Raw genomic sequence first — 19,066 nt, 5'->3', positions numbered from 1 at the left:
ATGTCACTTTTAGGCACCAATGACTATCCGTCTCAAAATTGGTCGATTTTGTTGCGATTTAGCGATTCATCAGTACAATTTTTCTGTATCCTTTTTAGCGATTCATCAGTACAATTTTTCTGTATCCTTTTGCTGCTTATCATTGAAGCAAATTTAAATAAATTAAGTCAATCTTTCAAAAATTTATTAAATTAATTATGTAACCAGATTATCGAATAATAATTTCAAATTTAGGGAACAATCCTAATAAACCGTTTCTTATTTTTTAAATATCAACATCTGTAGAAAATACAGTGTTTTTTAAAACATTAGTCAGCACCCAAATAATGATCCTTCTCAATTTAGATTTCTAGGCAATGATTGCCAAAGTGAACTTCCACTGCCAAGGCTAAATATTTCTTATAAAGAAGGATAGATTCAGTAGTTCAGAACCCTGTTTGAGAATAGTCGTTCTGAATAGGCTTATGCCAAGAAATAAAATGAAATATTTGATTATTGTTCTAATATCTTAAATATATTTTTGTTCTGCTTGTAGATACAGGTATATTCAAAGTTAAAACCTGCTTGACAGAACTATATAACATATGTATCTACTAGACGACATTACTATATCATTAAACTACCAAAAACTTAAAAATGTTGAAACTTAAATTCTCCCTTAAATCAAATAATAGGATTTGCATTACTCTTTTTCCAACCAAATAACTATATGAGCATTATGAGCATTTACTTATTTTTAAAATCTAAACAGCTAGTTTATATATCAGTAGCTTATATATTTTTATCAGTGATATCTATTCATGAACATCGACTTATCAAAATAAACAACCTAATTTAACTATTCAATTTGACAGCTTTAACATTCCCATACATACAATAAGTTTTACATTTAACATTATTGAGTTATTCAGCCCATCAAGAACTTGTAGAAACTTATATTGATGCTACTCCATCATATCATTCATACCAGTAACAAAAATTAGCCTAGACGATCAAAAAATGTTAAACAAATAAACTATAAAACCAGTTGAATGAAAAGAGCCTCAAAGAATGAACTTTCAGAATGTTTAGTAGTTGATAAACTAATCCAAATACTATTTCGAAACATATTAATATCGCGGTTATTAACTATTAACTATAATTGGGGCACTTGAAGAAAAGTAGATCTAACAAAACAACGACAAACTCAATAAATTATGGCTTAGTTCAGGATAGAAATCAAAGCGGAATAACCATAGTCACATCCAAGTCTTACCAACGAAATGATTAGTTGGATGTTGATTGGATCGCATTAAACATCGTTCTTTCTAGATGGTATTGTCCTGCTGCCTGGAAGATATAAAAAATATATACAGAATGTGGTGATGTACTTCAATTAATATATATTGCATCAGATTTTACCAGCAAATTCCTTCTTTTTCAAATTTAAAGACGTACATTAAAATATTTAAGGAGTTATCATCTTGTGTGTTCTTTAATAAATTACATAGACATAGATTTCTTGTAATAGCATTTTTTTAAATATTTTTTCTTAATTTTTTGTTACATAATAATTAATTAATTTGACGCTGTTATAATTTATTAATTAACCAACGTAACATATTCTCATACTCATATTATTGCTCCATAGTTGCCCCTCAAGCCATATATATATACTTTTTTACTCTACCCAGTGGAAATCTTTCCCGTTGTAAGTTTCACACAAGTTATTCCGCACACCACATAAATATAAGAACTTTATATACCCTCAGACATGCCCTACTTTCTTTATTAACTGCTCTTTCACGGTCAAACATATTCCAAAGTCTCGATTTAGTGGTCGATTGCCTTAAATAACCATCAAACACAAGGACATAAGTCTATCGGGGATAAAAGCGTTCTGGGTCAGGGGGATACGCACACTCTCCAACTTGCATCTCGGAGATAAAGCCTCCCCGCCATCATAAAACGCATTTGTACGTCCCCGTCGATATATTTTCGGCCTTTTCCTTCCCGTCGCCTTCTCCTAATTCGACTTGAAATCTGTTTTTTGGGAGCTATTTTGAAAAATTGACTTCCTTTCGTTACGTCACCGTGTGTATTACGTAAGGTCACCCTTAGAATAGAAAATATTCTCGATCTAAAATTTAACAAAATCAACACGTACCAGTATTTTTATTAATATTATAAGTTATTAGCTAATATGCATGGGAAAATAATTTCGGATATTCAGTGAGTCCTAGAAAACTGTGTAACATAAGTATATTTAAAAAAAATGTTTTTTTAAACATTTCACATAATATAATTGGCACAATCGGTAAGATATTAGTGAGACGATCTCTGTTCTCTTTCAAATTCATTCAATTAAAACGAGTCAAAATACATATTAAAGAAAGAAGACAAGTTGACGTCGGATTGGCATCCAAATTAATTTAAATGCTCTTAAGTGTTAAATGTATCGTAGCTGAAACGGTTCAAAAATCCCACAAACTGTTACAATTAGAAATTATTAATATCTCATCATCAATTACACGTAACCCATCGATTCCTGCCACCTGCATCGCAGTTCAGGATGCAAGGCCACCAAAGACAAAATAAAGTTGTTCTGAACTAACATAGTCTGCTAGAACTTTGATAGAAGTTTGTTGATTAGGGTATACAGCCAGTAAAAGCGGATTACAGTAGATTAGTTTTTCAGCCGTAGAGTATTAGAATTTGGAGTAATCAGAAATTGGGAAGCCTTTTAATAGAGGGTGTACTATGGAAATTGGACTAGAAGTAACACTATTCAGAATATAATTATATATTGGCGAACCAAGATACCGCAATTAATTAGCAGGTAATTGACAGTAAGCTATTGGCTAAAAATCATCTCTCTATGAATTGATTAATTATAGTTAATTTTAATATTGCTTCGATTATCATTATAAAAATGTACAATTATTATGTTTTTTGTTGCCCTAAGTGTTAATACCAAAAGAAAAAGTTGATAGTATAAGCTAGAGCCAATTTTCGATAAATCTAATTCTTTATACAATTATTGCAATTACATGTCTCTCATCGCTTTCGTTCAATTACTATTACATCATAATTACTGAATTCAGATTAGGAGAATTTTCTTTCTTTCTGTGCACATTATAATGAGCCCTTTTTAAATGGTTGCTTCACTAGCGTTTAATGTTTTTTGCTCTTTCTGTATTGTTTATTTCACTTTTAAAAATTTTTTAGATCGTGTTTAAGTTTTCTTTTTGTTTTCATATAGTAGGTATTTTTGAAGCTTTGAGGGCACTATTTGTCTAACCATGAGGTGTGGTAAGTAAAGTAGTGAGATTATAACGGTTTAGTTTATATAAAATGTCATTGCACTGGATGTATTTTCAGTACAGTGGCTACAAATGATTACTGTTTTTTCGCGAAGAAAATATAGTTTTCAAGTAAATTAAAGTTCTTGCTTCAAGCGTATACTTGATAGGTTGGGTAGATTTCGTTCTAAATTATTGTTGTTGAAGCTGTAGGATCATTAGAGTTTTAGTGTAATTAAGAAGCTTATCAAAATCAAACTGGCATGTATAGGCCAGATAAAATATATAGCTATAACTAAGAATATATAGATAGAACTATAGCTATAAGCTGATCATGTTTTGCGACCACTACCTGAGCTCTCGCTTATCTCGGACTTAAGTACTCAAGTAATGTATAGCAAAGTTTTACATTAATTCGCAAGCAAGTCTTGCTCAAATCCTGAGTTGTGAGCAACTCGGGCGCAAAATGAATTAGCAACAACAAACAAATAAAAGAGTTCTAAAGGCAGTTTGCTAAGGCAGCTATAGAAAAAGTTCTCCAATGATTAGGAGAGTATTAGCTAGATTAGTTAGTATTTTCTCTATTAACAGCGTTTTCGAAACAGTTAATTAGACATAATTTTAGACATAATAATGTTTGACTATTGACTGAATAAATTGAGTATACAGTAAAACTAGATAATACTAAATAACAACTATTATATGACAGTATTTCATTTCTGATATCCAAGATGGTCCGAATTCTTCTGAATTAAATAGTTTCGAATATTAGAGAGTCCGATATTTTCTCCAACAACAGCTTAAATATAGTATGAACGAAAGCTCTCCATGAATTATTTGAATATATATCACCCAAATTTAAACGAACTTTATTATTTTAAGGTATTGTAGCTATTTACAATTAATTATTATTTCCCGCATTACTTCTCATGTCCAAGTATCCTCATTCTCATAATTTGTCACCTTGCACCATAGAACGATAATTTAATTAACCATAAAGCAAAATAACCGAGTGGGAAAAGACGGAAGGGGCGAGAGAGAGATAGAGAACTGCCAGTAAATTCAGCAACGGACGCACTGCAAAAAAAAACGAAAAACCACTCATCCAATTAACTTTTCCCATCTCCGTTGAACCGCTATTCTTTAATTTTTTTTCGCTGCCGAAATACCGAGGGGGGATGGCCGATGGAGGGGGCATGATATGCCGTCAGGCTCGCCGAAGATAAAAACAATTACATGATATGGGCTGATCCCGCGTTCGGCTTCGTGACGCATCTCGCAGAGGGAGCCACAGCTAAACGAATACCGTTCCTTATCTGTGACCAACGGCGTAGATAATCGGTATAAATTTGTGGGGGGCTAATTTTCATCTTTTTGTTAAGATTGAGGGATAGGAATTTTAAGCGAAACAGTTCCGGGGTGTTGTCGTATAGATTTTTTCAGTTTCAGGAAGTGTGGATGCGTGAGCAATTTTAACATATGGAGATAACCACCATTAAACACATAATAAATAATGAAATATGAGAAGGAATTCTTAAATTAAATTTTTAATTTTTATTGGGAATACAAATTAGTTCAGTTGACTTTTATTTAAAGTATTTTTCTGATTTAAAGGGAGAATTCTTATTTAACAAAAAAAAACTACACAAATACATTTACAAATAATTCTAATTTTCAATACTTCTATATAATGTATGTTACTTAGAGGGGCATCGTCGATCGAAACATGTAGTAGTGAAATAATCATTTTACTTTTTTTTTTGTTGAAACTCTCCTTTTACCAACTAGGGGTTAATCTGGACTGAATCTACAGTTTAATGTGGGCACCGAACCAGAGTCCTCGGCATTAAGCCTACCGACTGGCGAGTTACCAACTTTAGAAGTCATCCTGTTTTACCCAGCCTGGTTACTGGCGTGTGTGGTATCATTTTCCTTATTGGATTTTACACTCTTTCCTAGGACAATCATAAATTTTAAACAATCACAAACATACATTTACGACTATGCCCCAGCAAGATTAGAACCCCCGGCCATCGCAACGGTAGGAGGACCGTCCTATCGCCTTTACCACTGCGCCACCAAGCCGGCATGAAACCAATCATTAAATCTGGTAAAAGGAACAGTTAGGACTTTCCATACTGCCTAGACGTTTGTGAGAGATGTTTTGGATGTTTTGTTTTGTTTTGGAATGTATTATTGTAATATTCACGATATAATGAGGTTCTTAGGTTAAACTTGTTTCCTGTCTTCTAAATATTATGGGTGAAAGGTTAATTAATTTACCTTATCTAGTACGCGATTTAATGTATGGTTTAGGATGCGCTTATTTTGGATAAACACTTGTTATAACTGTCTTAAAACAGTTACTCTTCAGATCGATCATATAAAAGGAGGATTATCTAAATACTCCTAGACAAAAAAGAACTTCACATGTTTTTCACACGTTGCTCCAACTAACACACCTTACTAGGTGCTTGCATATATTCTGATGATATTTTAACTTCAAAAAATCATTTATTGGCAAATTTTTTTAAAACATGTGTTAATTTTTATTATATAAATAAAAAAAATTTTCGCATTTTTCAACATTTTCACACACTCCCTTTCCGATAATAGCTTATCGAAAAAATGATGTTTTTTTTGCAAAAAATTATATATTTGCAATTCTTCATCATTTCGAAGCCGTACTCCATCCAACCCTTGCTGAATCGATATGACCAAGAGATAATCAAATCGCGTTATGTCTGAAATGTACTCTAGGTGCAGCAGAAATTCCCATTCGATTTTGTATATATTATCGTTGTTAGCGCTTTCTATTACAATAATGCGTCGTTCAATTTACTCACTTGAAATAAATGCGCATCTGCAGTAACAGTTTAATTTAGTTATATCAGCACATTTTCTAGCCCTGAATCTTCGACATTGATAAGGATGCCTCTCCTGATCTAACCCATGTCTTTTTGCACTTTATATTTTCCTGATGGATCCACTATTCATGTCGATTTGCGTTCATTATCGTATGTCTGGCCAGCTGACGGCGGAAAAAAATGCGGTTTTCAGACTCTTTGATATGGCGTTTTTAGGCAATTTCTTAGACTCCTTCCAATGACGATTGTATGATTTTATTGAATAATGATTCCAAAGAGTCCTTGAATCTTTAAACTTTTTGTTACTTCAAGCCGTTAATTGCCACTGCCACTGATATGAAACTAAAGACGACAATTTGTATATGAGGAAGCTGCATCAGTACAAGATTCGTAGATTCAGCAACAGATTCGACAGTGATTTCATGAACGAAAGTCCTGAATGTCGAAATTGCAACTTTATTCAAATCAATTATTAGCGCCTGTTAACACTGAATAACTCAGTAAAATTGTATAAACCCGTATGTTACTGGTATTTTAGGTGCAGAAAAGTTTAAAACTTTGATTAAAAAAACAGTATTCAGTTATTTGACAGTTATGTTCACTCACTGAAATAGAGCAAGAGGCCTGTCAGAACAAGAACTAACTTCTAATGAAGATTTAAAAAAATATATTGAAGATGAACTGTAGTTAGAAAATGGGAGTTCATTTAATGCTGAATAGACTTTTTTTGTTAGAAAGTTTATAATGTGTAAAGAAAAACAAGAATTAATTCAATATGCGTTTAAAATATATCGTTTTATTTATCATAAGAAAATAAAAGTGGGAGAAACAAATAATTTTTTGATTTTTATAGAACAAGCAACTCCTGAAATTTATAGACATTTATATCAGGCACAATAATTTATCAAAGAACAATAAAACCCCTACGTAGTTCTCGCCACGAATATCGAAAAAGATATTCACGTAATTTTCCGGCCAAGTCAACAAATCGATTTCCGATAATGAGTTTACGAAGAAGAAAACCTTTTTTTATGACGCTCAAACGTTACATAATTGATTAGGACCGAAAAAAATTGGGTTTTACTGGTCCCATAAAGCCGTTAAATTTGTTGTAACATTTTTTTCTGTCGGTGCCGTAAAACTTTTTTACGTTATTTCCAGAGCGCTTTTACAGTGTTTAAAATTTTCATTTACCCGAAGAAGATTCCGGGTAAAGGACGCGTAGCACTCCATGCGAAAATTTAATCGCCATCTTGTTTTGTTTATATTTTTAATGTAGTCTGGATTAAATTTATTCGATGGGAGACAGATCTAAAATTGACGTAGAAAGTTTTAGATGGTCCACGTGACGAACGGAAAACAGGATTGTCACGAACGAAAATAATTTGAAGAATGTTTTGAACTATTATGGGGTGGAAACTTAGATAATGTTACAGAATCGGTAAACAGAAAATATAATTTATATTCGTCCTCAAAAACATACCGTAGAAAAAAATTTGGGCGTAAATTAATTTTGAAAGATCTTTTTAAACTCAACGTTTTGCTATATTTGTTGTGAAAAGTTTTGTTCATTGCTATATTTAGGTCTGAGAATTTCTTACTCAGAAAAATAATATCCGAAGAATACGGTTACAAAGTAGAACTTTCTTCAAAAATGTTATTTTGATGTAAACATGGAATTTTAAAGTATTATACTATAAAAGTTTCTCTGATAACATTCAAAATTTATTAGAAATAATTTGATAAAATCTTAAACAGATACCAGTACAATATTATCAGTTGCTTGGAGAGATGTTGCCATTACCAGATACAGATCATGTCTTACAAATTACAATACAGATTCGGAAATGGACAGACGTTGTGCTCACAATCGAACAGTGATGTGAACCATTGTCTAAGAACTGAGCACCCCAGAAGGTTTAATTCAACGACACTCGAAGGAGTGGCTACTAATATTAATATGAATAATTATTATTATTTACAGGGTTCATACATTCATACATATAATAATACCTACAAAGGTCACTAGGTCATCTAGTCTTCAATAATATCTTAAATCTTTAAAAACCTGATAATACAGTTCTAGATTTCTGTCTTGGTTTTTGTAGCGTTCAAAGCAGCAGGACGATCCTACTACTATTGCGATATCTTTGAGTTCAAATCTTATTGGGGTGTGATTGTGAATTTATGTTTGTGATTATTTCTAACCATGTTTCTCCATAAGGCAACAGTGTAAAATTCAATATTCCCGCCATGCAGTAACCAGTCAGCCGGTAGGCTTAATGGTGATAAAGTAAGTTTGGTTTTTATAAAAAGTTTATTTGGACTTTACATTTTATTTTTCGTTGTGGTTGAAAAATTATATCGGCTAAATTGTGACTGCGATTTGCTATAAACCTTTCGACTTTTTTCATGATATATGAACCCTGTATATGATATGTATAAAACAGTGAGTACTTTTTTGAACATAAAGTTATAAAGTATCAACTGTAGATTAGTTCAGACACTCTTGTCTCAATTTGAAGGAGAGCATATAATATTGAATATGGCTAAAATATTAGAAGTTTCAGGAACCCTGTTGATAGTAGAAATGTAACGAGTTTGACTCGCTTGTTTTCCAGTGGGAGCAGTCGCCTCGACAATTACTCAAAGTATATATCATATGATTGATTAGCGTTTTTGTCGACACAACTATAAAATTAGCTAACTTTCAGACTTGTTTCATTTTAATAACTTTATTTTGATATATTAAAGTTTATGATTAATTTTTAATAATTAGTGATAGAACATTAATTTGTATTTGCAATATATTCGTCACTGACAAATTTTTTAATATATTATAGGAAATAAAACGCGGAAATAAATTTGATTAGTTAAATTTATTTTCCACTATAATTTGTTGTCACACGCAGCTGTGGAGTTTTGAGTTTATGAATAACCGGATATTTATAAACTGTCTTTTTAAATGGATTCAATGACTGTTTAAATCAATTTGGTAAAATCTTTCAGCTGATTTCGAGTTGACTGACTATAATATTTTGTTTATGGGTTTTAAATAAATAAATATTCAAGCGTTATTAATTAGAATTATCATACAGCCGAATATATTTTAGATGAATTTTATTAATCCGCAATATGTTATTACAACTTTGACGGCAATGCCATTCATATTCTTAAAGGCCTTTATTAAAAAATATTATTTGTCATATCATATCATATCATATCTAGAGTATAAATTACGCAGAATTTAACTCTTACAGAGTGTCTCTAACAGACGAACGCTCTACGAAGCTTTAATCTACAAGTTCATAAAGCTTCTGGACTACTGATAAATCAACCTGGGAGTAATCTTAGAAGGTATGTAATATCTTACTCAGTTATTGGCAAAGGCCATATCATTCCTTCTAATACTGTTAAATTTTATACTTTTATCAAAAATATAAATATGGGTGCCCAGAAAGCCACTATTGTGTAACCTATCTCTTGATCACCGAATGAGAAGCCTAATATCCCTTTTGATCAATAATAAATTTTCCAAGACATCTCTAGAATTATTCCTACATTTTCTGGCATCAATTAAGCACTCTTAGTTTGAGAAACTCAACTGTTCATTATTGAAATTGAAAACTAGAACTTCCTGAAAGGAAACTCAGATATTGTATACAATCAAAATATTTTCCATCGTTTTCCGCTAAAGAGTCTATTTTTACACTCTTTAGCAATTTGAAACCGTATATCAGTCAAGTAATACTGATTCTACCTAAACAAATATTAATCAGGGAGCACTATGTTTGGAGGATAGGCTGAGTATGGCAAGAGGTTCAAATTTTGGAGGTTGCAAATCAGCCCCCTGAAAATCCAGGCCGTCATTTTCCATAAGAAGCGTTACCTACTGCGCGTCTCGTAACTTAAGATCGCCACCGCAATAATTCCATGGCTGGATAACGTCACGTGCCTAGGTCTTCACTTCGACCGACGGTTGGGTTGGCATTCCCAAATCCAGAAAGCAATCCAGTAAGGTTCTGGGATAGCTAACCTGCTATCTTCTATGATCTGCCCTTCGAGCAGATTTCCCATCTCCATCAAATGATTATTTTACAAGATGTTAATTCTGTACGGATCTAATGTCTACTTGAAGTTTTTTACACTCAACCAGGTGAAACGGCTTCAAGTTTTCCAAAATAGGCTCCTCAGGAGAATCTTAAACGCTCCATGGTTTGTCAGAAATAATCAAATTCACAGGGAAATTGACACTCCAGGAATCAAGCACTTCATATCTCAATCATTCCATAAACAATAACTCAGTTCAAGTTCTTCTAAAAATGCGCCTTATTCGCGAGCTCGTCGATATGTTAGGAGCTTAGCACCGCGTCACCGCTAACCTCCCCCCTTTTTTCCAAGCTGAAACGACCTCATCCGTCGCTGCAATCATAACTTTAGCTCCCATACGACAGTATCCAGTCGCGTTAGTTCAAGTTCGCGAATCAATAGAATCACCGGATCGTCGTACCCAATAACGGCTGCCCGATCAGCGGGTACCATATCCCCAAATTTAATGCAGTAGCAGTAGCGATACACAGGGGTCATCTGTAAGGCGATTTCGTTTTAGTATATTGGTAAGCCCACATAACCCGGTCCAACTTGTCACTCCAGGGCAAGTTTCCGCGACCAGATATGACTAATGAATTCCACCGTCCGGTTTAGACCAGAACAAAAAAAAATGAGTATGGCAGAAATTTCCATTTGAGGTACTCATTCGGTCTGTTACTAGCTATCGCTTTATTTTTTATATAGCACGCTTTTGTCACGTCGTGATTCAGTTTTTTTTAGTTGACAGTCTAATAACCTTTAAAAAATATACTGGAGTCTTTTTGTACAAGAGAGATCCTCTTGGAAAAACATTAAAATGAAATCATTTCCTATGATATGTAATGACATATATCAAAAAGTCTCGATGGTAATCTATAAACAAATGAACAAAAATTGATGATTAAATTGATGATTGATATGATTGATGAAAAAAGTATTTATCATAAAAAGATAAAAACAATTTTCCCTAAAATAAGGTTTTATAACATTAAAAACTATATTAAATAGTATTTTAGATATTTATTTTGACTATCTTTAAAACCTCATACAACACCAACCTGCCCAATTCTTAACCGAGCCAAGCTCAATTCTTATTTTTTATATATTTTAGTTTATTTTTCGCCAACGAAGATATATCTGGACTGGACCTACATATAATGTGCGCTGCGAACCACGGTCCTCGGCAGTAAGCCTCCCAACTGGCGAGTGGCTAACTTAGAAATCATCCAGAAGACATCCGGTCTTACCCAGCTATAACCAAGCTGACGTGATTGGGATCATTTTCCTTGTCGGATTTTCCACTCTTGTCTAGGATAATCACAAATATTAAACAATCACAAACATAAATTTATTACCATGCTCCGGCAGGATTTGAACCCGCTACTGTCGCAATAGCAGGGGACCATCCTGTCGCCTTGACCACTGCGCCATCTAAGGCGGCTCAATTCTTATTGAATAGTAAAGCTTATTAAACGATATCTTACATATAAATTCGAATAATTCAGTTTTATTTACACTTTACTGGATTTTTTCATTTAGTTAGCGTAGCCTAAACGGAGCTCCCAACTAAGTAGAACCTTCATAAAACTAGTATTAGTTCTGCGACTTTGGTCTAAAAAGTCCGAGCTCAAAAAAAAGGCGAGCATCTGCATAGACGACGAAATGTACGATGTCGATATAAAAACTCGAGCACCAAGAAAAAGATTCCGACGATGCTCCGTCCTTATGGTAAATGTATTCCTAAAAGCGAACGGATCCTGGTCAGAAAGGAATATCTGATTCAAAATATTATCGTATATATTATTCAGGAACGACCGAGAAAAATTGTTTTCTTTTTTTATGGTCTACAGGCAAAAGCTTTCGAGAAAAGGTCAAACGACTGGGATACAAATGCAAATATTGTTTTAGGAATCGTTTTGCAAGCTAAATATAGTCTCTATTTGTTATCAAAGGCCACGTTAGCGGAGACAAGTCTTTCCAACAATGCCTATAGTTTTTTACGACAGATTTTTTTCCAAAGATCCAGAATTTTTTGATTTGTTCTAACCTTTGCTTTAGTTTTTCTAGTTTTACTCGACTTTTGTTTCAAAAACTTACTGATTTAAGAAGCATAAATAATTCTATTTCATGTTTTATATCATAAATGTATTTTGCGCTGTTCAACATATAGGTTTTATAAATAACGGATGGGAGTCTAAATAAGCGAAAATAACATTTGACTAAGTGACATTAAGTGACAAAATAGAATTGAATCTATCAGTATATATATATATATATATATATATATATATATATATATATATATATATATATATATATATATATATATATACTATAAGTGTTATTTAAAATACTATCCATCATTTTTCCGGTCCTTCAAATATTTCGATAAAAGATCAAGAGTATTCGCTAGGTCCGGGAGCTGCGCTAGGTGCGACGGGATTTTCCATTCAAACTGCATCACAGTTTTCTTCACAAATTTTGAAATATGTGGCCGAGCACTGTAATGCAAGGATCATTTTGCTCCCCTTATTGGCTATTGCCGTTTTTATGCGTTTGTTCGGTTGATATTAGCAGTAATCGTATCATTCAGTTTTAGTAATTTATAATTCGCAACACCCTACTGATTACACCATATGCATAACAAGCATTTATTGGCATCATTTCGCTTTAATGTAGTAAAGGGCCCTCTTGTGCTATCCAATAGCTTTTTGTGCTCAATATAATCATAGTAAATCTATTCTTCATCATCTATTTCAATAAACCGCGACAAACTTTTGTGATAGTCATTTACCATAACTTTAGATCTTTCCTATGTAAGCTATGGATGCTTCCAGCCCATCTTTGAAAATTCTTTGAGAACTTGTGCCTGATGAAAACTCACGACCAGTAAGTCTTATGTCACTCATTGTCATATTCATTATCATTATACTTTTTCATCGTCCAGGTCATTTCCACTGACACCTAAGTTACCAGTTTAAATTACTGAAACCAAAACCGACAATAATTGGGACAACAGTATTTATATATAGGATATATAGGATAATAACAGTATTAGCATAATTGGCCAACAGGATTTAGTGGCCTTCGGGAGTAAATTTCTTGAAATTAAACTATTTACTAACATATAATTATGATTTGAATTTTTATTTTCAAGTTAGAGTGCGTTTTACTAATTTTTATTAGTGTATTGGTGATACAAATTTTGTTACCTCCAATAAACTGCGAACTAATGATCATTAAGCAGTCTCTGCATCAGAAAAATAAGCTGTTATTTATTTACATGCTGAATTTAAATGAACAAGGATGCTGAACAGTTGCTCTGAAAGAAGTGACAAAATACAGTGTGTCTGTTGGGAAACTTCGAAATTGAAACTATTTGAAAGTATTCGAACTATTTTACAGTGCAGAAACTATTTCATAGACCTTCTCTATACATTCATCCATCACTTAGGGAATCTCATAGTCGACAAATTTTGTATTGAGTACAAACATCCGAATTGTCACAACGACTCATCACACTTAAGTCTCTTAATTGCAAATACGTGTTTGAATACTAACTAAGATGATTGTCTACTATCTTGCATTGGTTGTTGACAAATCCAAATTTGAAATATGAATTTACCCAGAGAACACGCTGTAACTTTGGAACAGGAAAAGTGATAATCGTCAGTTAGCTGACATCTTAAAATTATCAAAAACAAAAAATACTTCTAGATACTCTACAAAGATAAAGAAAAATGCTTACAGACTATTGAAAACATTTTGCTGTCTATTACTGTAATTAAATACATTAACTAATAAAATATTATTAATTGGGAGAAAATCTTAATTACATACAACATTAATTATTGCAAATGCGCCATTTAACACACATTACTTAACAATAGGCTACTCTGTTATAAAAAAAGAACACCCGAGGCGTCCAGTTAAAAAAGAACAGACCTCATTTGATGAGCTCGCAGCTTTTAACAGCTAGAATAGTCCTGCTGGTGGCATGTTTATTATTTGCGTTGATAAAAAGAAACTTTAAGGGTTACACCATTCCGTTCTGTTTATTTGGAAAAACTGTACAGATCCGGGCGAAAGTTTAACAATGGCCGGACGTATGACGGAGAGAATCATTAAAAGTGTCTCGAGTATGAAGTAAGGCGGTTGAGGACCGTTATTCCTCAGTAATAGTTGGAATTGGCGCAATTTTGAGGTTCTGCTATTTCTACAAAACTTCGGTCTTTATTGTGCAGTTATTAAAAGTATTAAATTGGAGCAAATATAATATAATAAAAAAACTACTTTTAAGTTAAAGTTAAGAATATATTTATATACTATAGAAGTTCCTGTGGTTTGGTTCGCTTCAATCATCTGACTTCCTGCGTGTTGTCCAATAGCTGTATTCCGTCCACGTTTCTGTGATTTAGATTGATATTATTTCTTATTTTAAGGTGAAATCTTGGATTGCTTCGTATATCCATTTGATTTTAAGGTCTTATGCAGACCTTGGTTGGTTACGGAGCGATAAGCATTAGTAAATTTGTCTTGACTGCGTTAGATTACTGGTTGATTTGATGTTTTAGTGCAACCGCATATTTGCACCCCATAGGTATAATTTGCTGTATGGTTGATTGATAAACCTATATCTGTTGTTTCTTCAAGTTGACCTAAAGTTGAGTTGAGTTGTTGAAGTTCCGTCTAACCAGTACAGTTGCTTAACTTTAACTTTAAGCTGCTCTGTTTTCTGTCTAACATAATTCTTCCAATTTAACCTACAATCGAGATGTACGCCGAGGTATTTAGCTGATTCCGCTTGAAGAATCGGGCATCTGTCAGGTGATATAATTAGGTTTTGTAATTCCGTCACAACGCAATATTAACGCGGACAGATTTGGAGTCATTAAGCTGTATTTTCCAGCCTATAGTTTAGTTGTAGATCTTGATGACTGCTACTTGTACCTTTTCTACAGCCTTAGGCAGAAATATATCTTTTGCCACCATAGCCGTGTCGTCCGAGAATGCTTCAAGTACTCTTTCTTTTGTTATTGGGATATCAGCAGTGTAGAGCAGATACAGGAGTGGTCTCAAGACACTGCTTTAGGGAACTCTGGACAAAATAAGTGTTGAGAATGCACGTCCACGCGAGACTAAGTTTTCTTTCAAAAATATATTATTGCAGCAGTTTGCAGTAATTACGCGGTAATAATATGCTAATTTTGCAGATTAATCCCAAATGTCATTCTCGACAATAATAACTGTTAGTTGGCATCCGATCCAAAGGTTACTTTAAAATATTTACAAAATCGTTGTTCTGATGAAGAAAAGTTTGTACTTCTTCGACAGTAGTTCACTTCACTGTTCAAATGTGAGCACAACATCTATCAGTTTCCGCACCCGGCAAAAAATATTGATGATCTGCATCTGGTAGTAGTGAAGTCTGTAAACAGCGCTTCTTGTATGTGTTAAACATATCCTTGTATCTATAGTTGTTCAAAAGTTTGTAGACTTATTTCTGATATACATTTTTGTTATCAATAATTTATTCTTTGCAATATGCTTTGCTTTAAATGACGTAATTTGGAGATAACTATAATATTTTTTAATATTGGCCGGGAGGTGGTTAGAATCATTTCCCCTCCCGGAAACTATTGAGCGTGATTAATCTATTAATAGGACTAATTTTGGCAATGTTACTTTTCCACCAACACAATATAACCCAGTAAATTCACCGTTGTAATTTTATGAAGGCATGAAATATTGACAAGGGATTGTTATGTCGCTAATTTTAATTGATTTCTCGATACCATGATGTATTTCCGGGTCAGAGTGAAATGCTGCTCGTTTCTGGATTGCAAGAGCACTGCATCTGAGGAATTTCTCAATTACATAGTGTCCTGCTAGCCGTATGCTTAATTGTGCTTGTTGCATTCTAGTTCTATACACTTCATTTCACGTCTACTTTCGAACGCTATTGTAATAAATCAATACAACTATTAAAATTTGCATTGGTCACCAGTATGATTAGCACCTGAAGTAGTTCATCAGGAGTTTTCTTCTTCTTGGCTTTGTTAATGATATAAGTAAAAAAAGTCCTTCCTCGTTAGATTTTGGACTAAATTATAAGCAATGTCAAGTGCATTTACAAAGTATGTTTTGTATGCTGCATAAAAAGTCACCATATGTTTCAACGCTATTCTTGGCAGAATTTTACTCGACCGCAATTAGAATGCGATGCTATGTCGCTGCTTTTTTTGGCTTACCGTTATCGATCGTATTTTTCACATTTTCGAATCTATATATTTATTAAAAATGCTTACATTTGTATGAAATTTAAATAGTGGAGTATTCTATAGGTCAGTATCGAGAAATTCTTTAGTGTTAATATATTATATATTCCAATCGATTTTCAGTTACAAAGTATAATAATATAAGTATAAAAATATCAATCTTCAATAATAATCCAATATTGATGACAGCCGAAGGGTAACAACAGTTTTACTTTGTACGGGAAAACAAAATTGTTGCTTTTACAATTTTTTCCAAAATTATTCCATATTTTCTCAACGCCTGAACCTTTTCTGGGTTTTCACAAATATTTTGAAAATAAAATTAGCCAATTTGGCGCAGATATTCTCGAGTTTTCGCGAGACTAACGAACAACCTATTGATTTCTAATAATATAATTATTTCAGTTAATATTCATGAAATATAGATGAAAATCAATTACGAAGACCCTTATAATACATAGAGGAATGCATTTTATAAACTTTAGAGAAGTTCAAATTTTGTTAATATGATAAGGTATTTTTATAGCATATTGTATTTTGAGTTTATTATTCACGTATTTTGGATGTTTAGTTACAACCCATTTATATAATGTCTCATAAAAGTTCCTTACAAAGCTTATAAGGAGGCGTAATGTCTGTACCACTAGGAAGCATGCCGGTTGCTATATGTTGGTATGCATACAATCGTCATCATTTTATGTACATTTAGGATTATTTCATAATTAATTTAGCCCAAGATAGTTGCGATTAATAGATATTTCAAAATGATTTCGTCTTTGTGGGTTAATTTGCACAAATGACAGAGAAATTGTCATTAAATTCTCAATCGAATCTGTGTTCCTCCGCTATTCTTCAACTCTCATTGAAGTTCTAGTTTTTTATGGTTACCACATGTTTGGACTGATATAGAATGTGTTTAGATTCATTTATCTAAATATGCTGTATGTTTCTAAACTCAAAATATAATGTAGAGTTATTATGACCGGGGTATTCAAAGAAAAAAGCCAATAAGTTACCACTAAATGGTGTAGGTTTATTTTATTTAGCTTTTATAATTATAATTGCCCTCTACATATTTGGTCTATTCTGTTTTGCTTCTGCCAAGGTTATTCCTCTTTTTCCCAAGTCATCCCATGCCCTTTCTGTATTTGTTTCCTAAAGTCTGTTAACCAACCTTCCTTCGCCCATGCGCTGTAAGTGATCTGACGAACTGAGCTGTAACTTTTCTATGCATTATTTTAGAGGTTCTATGTAGAGGTCTCCTATTATTTCAATATTGATCATACTCTCCACCCTTGTAACTCGCTTTTCTGAAATATTTCATTTCCGCTGTTTAACATTTTATTTGTACCCGATATAAAAAAATCAAGTCGTATTTAATCGTCGTATTAAATATTCAAAATAAATACTATTATCCTGATAACTAAATGCCTGTAAATCAAAATGTTCGACGATATCGCGTCGCAATTTAATAAAACCTTTGAAAAGCGCGGAACGGCCCTTCACTTTATAATGAAAACTTAACAAGAAACATAAGCCATTTCGACGACTAAGATTGATGTTGTCAACTTGGAGATACTGTTAGCAGACAAACATTAGACAGCTAGTTTTGCCCCGGATCCATCGCATTACCAAATCCCCAGTTTCTGTTTATTGTTCGTCGAAATCTCAACGCTTAACTCCGACCTCCTTTCATATATCAGTTAACTAATTACTATTCTCCACTTCGGTCAGAAAGTTTCGATTTTTTCTAAATTGTCACTAAGCGAAGTTGTTACTGAAGGTTCCATTATAGAGATATCATTCATTTAGAGAAAAATAAATGTTTTTAATGCTCCATCCATGAAATTCACGTCAGTCAATAAACGTACGTAGAACGCTAATTAACTGTGAACACATGGATTAATAATGTAATTCATATATTAATTGCAATATATATTTATTCAGTAATAAATCATCTTATTAGTTATATACTTCATTCTCTATATTTCCCATGTTATATATATTTGTATACTAAAAAAAACTTTATGATATGTAGGTAAAACCATAAGATAGATATGCAACTAGATTTACAGTAGTGCCAATAAAATGGATTGGAGTGTTGGATGTGTGTTAGTAAAATGGAAGATGGAAATGGATGGTTAAAAAAAGAAGATGAGAAGAAGAAGAAGTACATTTCTTTATTGTATGTTTATTCTATATATATTTATATTATCGTGGTATAACTCTTGTAAATGTTTATTAATTGGTAAATAAATAGGACAAAATAAATTTTTATTTTAGGAGTATCGCTTTTATGAATGAAATATTCTATGAATTTTTTAAGATAATTTTGTGTAATTTATAATAATTTCCTAATATGTAAAACAAGACAGCAAACTGATATCCTGAAACGCACTTTTGTAAAAGCATAATTAAATGTAGCCAATTTTTGACGTTATATAATCAAAAAATGAAATCTTTCAAGATTCTATCACATAAAAATCCAATTCAATTTTTGTATAGCATTCAATTTATACAAATAATTCCAATAAATATTTCCTAGAACCAT

The sequence above is a fragment of the Rhynchophorus ferrugineus genome, unplaced genomic scaffold, assembly GCF_030347505.1.
Source record: "Rhynchophorus ferrugineus isolate W39M unplaced genomic scaffold, kcgeb_rfMv2 rfM2, whole genome shotgun sequence".
NCBI classification, from domain to species: Eukaryota; Metazoa; Arthropoda; class Insecta; order Coleoptera; family Curculionidae; genus Rhynchophorus; species Rhynchophorus ferrugineus.
Note: the sequence above shows the minus strand (reverse complement) of the source record.